This window comes from Mus caroli, chromosome 10, assembly GCF_900094665.2.
Source record: "Mus caroli chromosome 10, CAROLI_EIJ_v1.1, whole genome shotgun sequence".
Classification (NCBI taxonomy): Eukaryota; Metazoa; Chordata; class Mammalia; order Rodentia; family Muridae; genus Mus; species Mus caroli.
The window spans coordinates 60,176,167-60,186,398 of NC_034579.1; the positions used below are offsets into that span (position 1 = coordinate 60,176,167).

The 10,232-nt window shown below is 35.8% G+C and overlaps 1 long non-coding RNA gene across 1 annotated transcript in view; it reads right to left on the reverse strand.

Moving 5' to 3' along the window:
- Nucleotides 1-9,809, reverse strand: part of LOC110302864 — a 30,662-nt gene extending 20,853 nt beyond the window's left edge. The window contains exons 1-3 of the long non-coding RNA XR_002378867.1: nucleotides 9,771-9,809; nucleotides 7,700-7,764; nucleotides 5,336-5,486 (exon numbers count right to left, since the gene is read on the reverse strand). This is a non-coding gene — a long non-coding RNA (uncharacterized LOC110302864). The remainder of the gene's footprint in view (nucleotides 1-5,335; nucleotides 5,487-7,699; nucleotides 7,765-9,770) is intronic.
- Nucleotides 9,810-10,232: the final 423 nt, after the last annotated feature.

Consider the following 10,232-nt stretch of genomic DNA (forward strand, 5'->3'; position numbering starts at 1 on the left):
CCAGATATAGCTGTCTCTTGTGAGACTATGCCAGGGCCTAGCAAACACAGAAGTGGATGCTCACAGTCAGCTATTGGATGGATCACAGGGCCCCTAATATAGGAGCTAGAGAAATTACCCAAGAAACAAAAGGGATCTGCAACCCTATAGGTGGAACAACAATATGAACCAACCAGTACACCCCTGGAGCTCGTGTCTCTAGCTGCATATGAATCAGAAGATGGCCTAGTTGGTCATCAGTGGAAAGAGAAGCCCATTGGTCATGCAAACTTTATATGCCTTAGTACAGGTGAACGCCAAGGCCAAGAAGTGGGAGTGGGTAGTTGGACGAGTGGGTTGGGGAGTATGTGGGAGTCTTTTAGGATAGCATTGGAAATGTAAATGAAATAAATACCCAATAAAAAAAAGAAAAAAAAGAGAATCTTTAAGGTAGGAAGACATAACTTTAATCCAGATCTTTTGAGCTGGAAAAACTCTCTTCTCACTTGGCCATGCCTTCTGGGAGACTAGGTAAGGACATGGTTTTGTCATGTTTTTGTTTTTCTATCTGCCTGGTCTCAGCTCACTAGCAAGTCAATTTCTTCACTGGTATTAGAACCTACTCATTTGTTTTCAACATCTACTGGAGAACAGCTGAGATCACTCCTCATGGAATTACTGGGTTCTTGCACTTTCCATTTATAAGAAGCCATTTTTGAATTAGCTGGATTGTAACCTGTAAGCCATTCAAATAAACACCTCTTCATTTATGAACAGATTAATTCTCTATGTTCTGTTATTGAGGAGAACCCTGATTAATATCTTATCTTAATTTGTTCCCAATATTTAAACAGATGTGGGTTACAAATTACACCTTATGGAAACTGTCTTTACTATACATTTTGAATGAAAACATTATTAATTTAAATTCTGTTTACAGGAAACATTTTTTTCTAGTGTCTAAAAGTTTGACTTGCCAAAGCTAACTTTATTACAAATTAACTGGCTTTGTATGTATGGATTATCCTATTAACTTGTATCAAGAAACTCTTATGCACATTAATATGATACTTAAATCCCTCAAATCAACCAGTTTTCTGAATAAATATACTCCAAAGATAGAAGGGTATCATGTACAGGAATAGATCACAATACAGAAGGATGAGTTAGTGGTATCTCCTTTATGTCTTATCTGACATCTATTTTCCCCCAGGCTATCACTCTCTAACATTCTGTGATTGTGCCCTTCCCCTGTCCTTAAGAAGGCTAAATAGATTTTAAGTGTTGGCCACAGTTGGACCTTAATGACCCAGGTAGAGTCTTCCACCTTGCTGCACCTGCAATTTCCTATAGGAGAAGATTGTCTGCTGAGCTTGCTTTGCAACATAATTCAGCTGAAACAAAGCAACAGAATCCAGCTCAAGCAAAGAATGGGTCTGTGGGCTCTACTTATTTAAATTTAGTGCTGAATATTAAAACTTTGAGTCTTGATCAGAACATTTGTATTGGCTTTATCCTTCTCTTGCACCCCATTCCTTTTACATTTCCAGTCCCCCTTTCAGGTACCCAGTTTGTCCTCAGCCGCTGGATAGCTACATGTGATGATGAAACTGAACTGTTGCTTGCTGTGTTCAGTAATTTTTCTATTAACATGTAGATGAGACCATGATGCATTGGGATATAGCTCAGCCTTGAGTATAGGCTACACATCATATCTCAAGAACTTAGAAAAATAACAAGATGCCCAATATACCATTAGCATACTATTGATATTTAATGCCTGCTTGAAGTGATAACTTTTTGAGACAACTGCCTTCATTATGTGGATTGTTAAAACTATTCTTATTTCTTTTATTCATATCTTAGGTCATAGTGACTACTAGGAAACTAAAAACTATGTGGCTGGAACTGTAGATTACTGCATCTCTAACACATTTTTAAAAAGTTTGGGTGGGTTGGAAAGCAGAGTGGTGGGGTGATATAAGGGACTTTTGGGATAGCATCTGAATTGTAAGTGAAGAAAATATCTAATAACAAAATTGAAAAAAGTTTATGTTCCATTAAATATTGATACACTTTATAATTAATAGAATATCAAAATTTATTTAGAACAATTTCTTCTGCCTTAGTACATTTTAACATCGGTCATAAGTTTATAATGATAAAAAATGATGTTATAGCAGTCTTGCTAAAATGAAACACAGCGCAGATCTACTGCTCATCAGGACTTTAGACATCTCTCCCAGTAACTTTATGCGAAGTAGTATTCTGTGAAAAACTGCTGGAGTACAAGTGTACTTGCCAAAGGGTAATTATTCAGAAGAGAGTATTAAGCAAGTACTTAAATAAAATGCTACTCTCTAGAGGAAGAATTGAAGTGGATCATCACTTCATCCCTTGGAATATTATCTCAGCCACTTTATATAAGTCTATGCTATTTTCTGAGCATAAGTGAAATGATCAATGATGCAGTGAGGTTTGTTAGTAATATTTCCAAATGACAATAATAAATTGATTTTGTTTTGTATGCTTATGTTAGAGGGGGAAAGGGTTGTTTTTTGTTTTAATTGGACCTATTTGAACTTGATATATATGTGTATATATATATATATATATATATATATATATATATATATATCCATTATAATTATTTATAAATTGAACATATTTCAATGCATTTAAGCTGTCCAATGCTTAAAATGAATGAAAACATTGACCTTTTTTAAAATGATAAAATCTTGAAAAGTCCTTTCTTGTATCTTCTTGGAATACAAAGGGAACAGGCAACTCCTACAGATGCCTTATTGTCCAACAGCACAATAAACCCTTTGCTTCTTCCTACCCATGCCATAGTGCCTTCTGTCGAATTTCAACACCCCTGCCTGTCTACATCTCTTAACACTGGTCCCAGCCCTCACATGCTCACTGATAGTGGAACCTAACAAGAACCTGTCCCTGGCATTCATCTTCTCCTTGGCTTACTTTGTTTCATTTGTTCAAGTTCTGTCCTTCCTCTCACTAATTTGGTTTGGCTTGGTGAGTTTCATGAGAAATAGTAAAAGTCATTTATTTGTACCTCTTCTGATGGTTGGTAGTGATCACTATGAATGCCATTGTATTTCTGACTTTCTTTTATGCCTCGGGTTCTGTTATGTTGTACCCCTCATTTCAAGTTGGTTCAAGAAATCTAATTTTTTTCAAGGTTAGGGAAATTTGAGGGAAAAGAAGGAAAATACAATTGGGTAAACATATTTCAGTGCTAAGAATTTTTTTGTTTTGTTTTTGGTTTTGGTTTTCAAGACAGGGTTTCTCTGTGTAGTCCTGGTTGTCCTGAAACTCACTCTGTAGACCAGGCTGGCCTCAAGCTCAAAAATCTACCTGCTTCTGCCTCTTAAGTGTTGGGATTAAAGGCATGCGCCACCTCAGCCCAGCCTAAGATTTTTTTTTTTTTACTCTAAAATTAGAATTGGAGTTCTATATGGAGGGCACACATTTCTAATTAAGAATTTGGGAAGCTGAGGTAGGACAATGAAAAGATTGATGGCAGCCCAGATTCCAGAACAACACCTTGTCTCTAAAAACCAAGAATAGTTAAATAATATGTGAAGCAGTGTAAAAAAATTACAGATAATGCCTATGCAAATACAATAACCATACACCTCTAAGACCACTCCAGGAAAGGAGCTCTCCAATTATCTGTCACATCAATATTCCTCCGCATTAATCAATATAATATAACTCCACATTATATTAACATGATGTGTTTCCAAATTTATCTTTTATAACAGTCATATAGTTACACCTGACAATTAAAGGCCAAAAAAACTTCAATCATATTTGGCATCTATTTTCCTTATCAATGCCAATAATTACATAATTTTTTTTCAGATTGGGTTTGAACCTTGAAAAAAGATATAGGCTATGTTTTGCAAAATATAAACACTATACATATACATATATATAATAAACACAATAAATTTATATATATATATATATTGGAAATTTATACATTAATATATTTTATTAATTATCCCATTCATTAATTCACCTAATTCACTATGTCTTAGTAGGCAATTAATACCTTCACATTTCAGCATTTACAGTTTATTCAATGAAAATTACTGGTGTTAATAACTGCAAAAAGTTTTTCAAAAATTAATTTTTCTAACATTGAGTCCCTATGGCAACATTGGATTTTCTATAACTATGTATATATAATGTCTGGCAAAATCAAATGTGAGACTGCATCTATTTTGAGTTTGAATTGAGATTCAATACAATTATCTTAAGATGACACTAATTATTTCTTCTTCTTACTATATATATATATATCTTGCCAACACACACCTCTAACAGCTTGAGACACCTCAGTCTAGCAAAGTAAGTCCTGGGCTTTTGTCCTTCACATACATTCCTTGGAAAAAATGTAATTTGATGAGGACTGAAAAATCCAATTTATTAATATGCGATGAAGATACTTTTAAAAGCACCTCACTGGGTAAATTAGTAATAGTAATTGAGTTGTTGATAGATGCTAAAAATAATCATTAAATAAATGTTAAAAGGTACTTTGGAAGTAACTTTAAATATTTGGTTAAATGAACAAATTAATTCTAAGAGTGATGTTTTATTACAGTGAATATATCAAGTAAGAATAAGTTATTAAAACAATTGTTAATATACTTTTGATATAAAGAGAATAAGAAAGAGCTAACAGATCTTAAAGGTCAGTGATTTTAATTGCATTGTTCAATCCAATTAGAAATGTACATTTGGCAATTATGAGAATGGTTGACCACTAGTTTAATCACATAATATTCTGTAATTAAAATTAATTAAATAAGATATCTGATCATTAAATACACATAAATTTTAAACCTTAATTTAAGAGAACAGTGTGGCTCTTTGAAGCACTGTAAGTTATTACTTTTTTAGAGCAAAAATATGTTCTTGATCTTCAAGTAAATCTGAGAAGACTTTGAGTAGCATCTTTGAAGGATGTTCTATATCATTGCTTCCATCTTTTCTGTCTTTAGATACGTATTTTAATTCTTGGAGGGTCTGAACAGCTAGTAAACTATCTAATAAATTTAATTACTTACAAAATAACAATAGCCATTTAAAATGGAACCTTCAAAATAAAAAGTTCATCTTTCATCTCCTCACAACCAAAGTCTAAATTGCTTATGGAATGAACGCTCTTTTTAAGGCTAGTCCTTGAAAATACCTCCTGGATGGAACTGAAATAAATTATCTTACACCTAGTAATAGGGAACACAGAGCCTGAATCAGCCAGCTTCTGTAATCAGGCAAAGCCTCAAGTGGAAGGATTAGAATACCAACCCAGCCATATAACCTTTGATCTACAGTTTGTCCAATCTTCAGAGTGTTCTGGAACCATGGCCCAGCAGAATCATTATCAAGACAACCAGAGAGAATTCATCTAGCAACTGATGGGAGCAGATACTAAGCCCCACAGCCAAACATTAGGTGGAGCTCAGGAAGTCCTATAGAGGAGGGGAAAGAAGTATTGGATGAACCAGAGGGGTCAGGGGCACCATGAGAAAATGACCCACAGCATCAACTGACCTGAATTCATGGGGGCTCACAGATATCAGGGAACCTGTTGGGATTTGACCTAGCCCTCTGAATGTACAGTATGCTTGAATAGCTTGACGTTCTTGTGAGAATCTTAAGAATGGGAGCAGGTGCCGTTCCTGACACTTTTGCCATCTTGTGAGACCTTTTTCCTCCTATTAGGTAGTTTCATCTGGCCATGATGTAGTGGTTTGTTCCTGGTCTTATTGTAGCTTTTTATGCCAAGTTTGGTCAATGTCCCTGGAAGACCTACTCTTTTCTTAGGGTAAGCAGAGCAGTGTAAATCTGGGAAAGAGAAGACGTGGAAAAGAAAGACTGGAGGGTGGGGAAGAAAGGGAAACATCAGTAAAGATGCAATACATGAAAGAAGAAATTTTTGAAAAGAAAGAATTCAGGTGTCTTACACCAATAACTTTCATCCTGAGGGTCATGACACCTTTGAGTGTTGATAGACTCATTCACAGGGGCTGTATATTAGATATCCTACACATCAGATACTTATATTATGATTCATAATAGTATCAACAATATAGTTATAATGTAGAAAGAAAAATAATTTTATGGTTGGGTTTCACCACAACATGAAGAACTGTACTAAAGGGTCGCAGCATTAGGAAGATTGAGTAGCACTGTTATAAAGAAGCAAAAATAACAATTTTTAAAAAATAAAGAAGCCATAAATTTGAGAAATAACAAACAGGGGCCATGGCAAAGGTTGGGGGAATAACAGAAAATGGAAGAAATTATTTAATTATATTTTGATTTATAAAAATTAAGGAAGTAAATTTCTTAGATTTGAAAAAAAGAAGACTGGACATTTTTACAGTAATCCACGAATACACATCATTTCACATCCATAGCAAGTGGTGAATAATTTCCAGCAACCTTGAGCTTGGATCAACTTTCATCTTTGAAAGTCTCACCTATCAAAACCAATCTTAATTTTTATGACAGATTGCTAAAATAAATTTCAAAGAGTAAATGGCATAGGTGGAAACCAGACTGTGGAACAATGCTAGCTCACACTTTAGAGTCCTGAGAAACAAAAGAAGAAAGTCACAGTGGGCATATACCCAGAAGATGTCCCAACTGTAATAAGGACACATGTTCCACTATGTTTATAGCAGCCTTATTTATAATAGCCAGAAGCTGGAAAGAACCCAGATGTCCATCAACAGAGGGATGGATACAGAAAATGTTGTACATTTACACAATGGAGTACTACTTAGCTATATTAAAAACAATGGATTTATGAAATTCTTGGACAAATGGATGTATCTGGAGGATATCATCCTGAGTGAGGTAATCCAATCACAAAAGAAGTCACTTGATATGCACTCACTGATAAGTGGATATTAGCCCAGAAACATAGAATACCCAAGATACAATTTGAAAAACACAAGAAAATCCAGAAGAAAGAAGACCAAATTGTGGCTACTTCATTCCTCCTTAGAATAGGGAACAAAATACCCATGGAAGTAGTTACAGAGACAAAGTTTGGAGCTAAGAAGAAAGGATGGACCATCCAGAGACTGTTGTACCTTCGGATCCATCCCATAATCATCCACCAAACATAGACACTACTTCACATGCCAGCAAGATTTTGCTGAAAAGACCATGATATAGCTATCTCATATGAGGCTCTGCCAGTGCATGGCAAATACAGAAGTGGATGCTCACAGTCATCTATTGGATGGAACTCAAAGCCCCCAATGGAGGAGCTAGAGAAAGTACCCAAGGAGCTGAAAGGGTCTGCAACCCTATAGGTGGAAAAATAATATGAACTAATCAGTACCCCCTGAGCTCATGTTTCTAGCTGCATACGTAGCAGATGATGGCCTAGTCAGCCATCATTGGGAAGAGAGGCCCCTTGGTCTTGCAAACTTTATATGCCCCAGTACAGGGGAAAGCCAGGGCCAACAAGTGGGAATGGGTGGGTAGGGGAGCAGGGCAGGGGGTGGGGGGAGGGTATAGGGGACTTTCAGGATAGCATTTGAAATGCAAATGAAGAAAATATCTAATAAAAACTGAAAAAAAATAAAATAAAAAGAAAGTCACGGGATTCAAGATGGAGCTTACAAGGAAGGAATTGAAAAGCCACAGGGCATGCTGATGTACTAACCATGAAGTGAGCCAGCTGTATGCTACTTCTTTGAGCTTTTCTTCTTCATCAGTCCATGTGCAGAGCTATGTGAGGGGATACAAAGATAAAGGCTGTTAATCATCTAGAAAAAGATCTGCAAATGTTGGAATCTGCTCAGCACATGTTTTGGCAAATTTCCTGCTCTACCACATTCCCATTAAAATGTAACAGTAGTCAACTACTTTTAAAAGAATTACACTTGCAATCCTTACCTAAGCAAATATATTTTTTTAATAAGAGAGTTTTTCTTTTTTAATTTGGCAATTTTATTTTGTTAGACTTACAAACCATCACATGTTCTACAAACACCTATATCTTTGTAGTTGTGAATGCCAAAGAGACTGTGGCAGTTTGAATATACTTGGCCCAGGGATTATCACTATTTGGAGGTATAGCCTTGTTGTAGGAAGTGTGTCATTGTGAGTGTTGGCTTTAAGATCCTCGTCCTAGCTACCTGGAAGCCAGTCTTCTCCTAGCTGTCTTTGGAACAAGAGATGGAACTGTCAGCAGCTCCAGACCCTGTCTACCTGGTTGCTGTCATGCCTTGACAATAATGGACTGAACCTCAGAACCTGTAAGCTAGCCCTGATTAAATTTTGTTCTAATAAGAGTTGCCTTGGTCATAGTGTCTATCCATAACAAGAAAACCAAAACTAAGACAGAGACCCTTCCACAAATCCCAATACTGTAATTACAAAAATAGTTTCAAATTCATCTATCTATCATCTATCTATCTATCCATCCATCTATGTAGATGTAGACCTAGATCTAGATTGGAAATGAGATATGTAACTATATCAATATCTATGTACCTATCAATCATCTATCTCTATCTTTGTCATCATCTATGAACTCACCATGCATCCTAGGCAATCTTTGAACACATGATGCTCCTGCCTTAACCTAGATTAGTGCGTGGATTACAGACATATGTGTAGCTAAAATTGCTTTGAAGATCCTGACAAATCTAAATAAAATAAAATGATAGCAAAAGAAAAAAAACCTCTGATATACCTTAGTTTAATTGTTTGTGCATTGTATTCTGATACATGGAAATTAGTCGTGAAATAGTAAATGGAAGTTTTTGACCCATCAACACTGCTTTACTCATTCATTGAATTCAAGTGACATCTCCAGAGAACAACTTCTTTCACATTCTCTTAATATACAGATTGTCGCTTATTTTAACATGGTTTTACTCCTTTATGTTAGTCAGGGATTGGTTTACTAAACATAATACAAAATATAATGCCATAATGACTAGACGCTTCATGCAATAGTGGATTCTTTTGACACTGGCTTTACTTCTATCAAGAAAAAAAAATAAGGATTTACATAAAATCTTTTTGTCTTCTGTAAACACCATAAAAATACTGAAGTCTGGTTTTGAAAGTCACTCATGAATACATATTTAATATAAATCTGCAATCCTGACATTATAATAGCACTATATTCTTGTGGTAACTAATTTACTAATTTACCCAAAGATGTCATTGCTTTTATTTTTTTTTTTTTTCTGTGTAACAAAACATCCAAAGTCTCAAGGGCAAAAATGAGAGTCTGCTACACCCACCCTAGTAGTGACTCGCATGACAGGACTAGAAACCTGGACTCAGTCATGAGGCAAAAAGTTTATGGAAACTTAGTCTCCTGGAACCATGGCATCCTGAATAATGGATCTGTGTGCTCTCTTTCAGTATTGTTTTATTATAGGTTCCTCCAATCAATGACTTGCCAAATACCTAAGCAAAGCTGTACTTTGCTTCCTGGCCTTAACCAATATACTAGGTAGTCCTTAAGCCAACCCTGGTCTTGGAATTCAGTAAGAATGAAACTTATTCAGTAACATTCAGAATTGCCTCTAGTATTGTAAGAGAGATAATGAAAGAAATCAGGCATTAACTATCTACTACATAGAGTTAGAAATCTCAGGGTAAGCTTAGCAAAGCAAGCTTAGAATTCTTATTATAGTTATGTATGGCAGACTACATTACTTATTAGTAGAAAGTCCTCCCACACAATCACTTAGGATAAAAGCCAAGCCACTCACATATACAGGAATTTACAGGAAGTAGATTGACTGTGATTTGAGGAGGAACTAGAATGCTGCATTTAAAATGTTGCATTGTTCATGAGAAGTTTAGCTAGAGCAGAACTCCCTAATTAGAACCATGACTTGGGTGTGAAAGCTCTTGCCCCAGGAGTGTAAAGACCTCACACTTGGCTTCTAAGAACATGGCTGACCTTAGATGAGCTGATTTTGTCTCACTTGTTTTATTGCCCAGTTCCTGTCAGTCTTTATGTTTGCATTCCTCTGTTTTGTGTTAGAGTCATTAATCATCCAGTAACCTCATTGTACCTTGCCAATGTGTCACCTAACTTCCCTATTTTCTTCTGTATTAAAAGTTCTGATGCTCCGGCATATATCCAGAAGATGTCCCAACCGGTAAGAAGGACACATGCTCCACTATGTTCATAGCAGCCCTATTTATAATAGCCAGAAGCTGGAAAG